The sequence below is a fragment of the Bison bison genome, unplaced genomic scaffold (assembly GCF_000754665.1).
Source record: "Bison bison bison isolate TAMUID 2011002044 unplaced genomic scaffold, Bison_UMD1.0 scf7180017864495, whole genome shotgun sequence".
Classification (NCBI taxonomy): Eukaryota; Metazoa; Chordata; class Mammalia; order Artiodactyla; family Bovidae; genus Bison; species Bison bison.
Window position 1 is genome coordinate 12,156,309 of NW_011495054.1, and position 995 is coordinate 12,157,303.

The following is a 995-nucleotide window of genomic DNA, read 5'->3' on the forward strand; positions in this document are numbered from 1 at the left end:
AATTTTTTTTTTTTTTAAAGCCTCATTTCTCACGCTACTCTCCTCCCCCTTAAGATCCACCATCCCGGGAGCCACCTCCTGGGGACCAGGGCCTGTTTGAAGCACCCACCCCCATTGTGCCCAGCCTGGGGCAGCCCTCTCTCCTCAGGGAGCCTGCCCCACCTGCTGCCCTCCCACAACCGCTTGCTCCTGTTGGACTTGACCCCCACACAGGCTGCTGCTTGTGCTTCAGCCCCTTGCCCAGCCCTCCCCTCAACCCCCCATCCCCGGGGCCCGCATTCAGTGCAGGTGAGGTCCTGGCAGCTGTCAGCAGGCCTGGGGCCCCCGTAGCCAGCAGTCTGCAGGAGGAGAGGCCTGGAGGTTCGGGCCTCTCTCAGACCCGGAGCAGGGCTTCAGGATGCCTGGGGCCTCCCGTGGCGTGAGGACAGGGAAGTCCCTGCTCGGCTGTCTGCTGCCTGCTGGAAAGCACAGAGAGCGGCTCCCACCATGATTTATGGCGTCGGGGAGAGTTCATAAACTCCAGCAGCCGCAGAAAAGGGTGGGAGTGAGCGGGGAGGCCCCGAGGCTGCTGGAAGGGATGCCCGGCTGCTGGCCAAGCCCCGCTGCTCCACAGAGAGGGCGTGACCCAGCGGGGAGCCCTATCCTGCCTCTGGACCCCAGACAGATGCCCAGGCGGCCAAGGGCTCCCGCCAGGAGAAGGGCATGTTCCCCCGGCCCGCAGGCCCAAGCCGTCAGGGTGCACCCCTCCAGCCCGCACAGAGCAGATGGGGACCGTCACGGGGACAGGGGCAGCTTTCTCTTCTCTCTTGTTGTCCCCGGCCCTGGGCCCAGTTAGCGAGAGTCTCAGGGAGGCGCCTGGGCTGAACAGGAGCGCCCGGCTCGGAGAGGGGTGCAGAGGGGAGATTAAGATGGATCAAGTCACAATCTGAAGTGCCAACAATGGAAAGCGCAATGAGCCCTGGCCTGGCCAGGGATTAGCCTGCTGGTCTGAGGCC

The 995-nt window shown here is 64.6% G+C and overlaps 1 protein-coding gene across 2 annotated transcripts in view; it reads right to left on the reverse strand.

Moving 5' to 3' along the window:
• Positions 1-995, reverse strand: part of ZMAT5 (zinc finger, matrin-type 5) — a 23,423-nt gene that overhangs the window by 1,100 nt on the left and 21,328 nt on the right. The gene's annotated exons all lie outside the window — the stretch shown is intronic.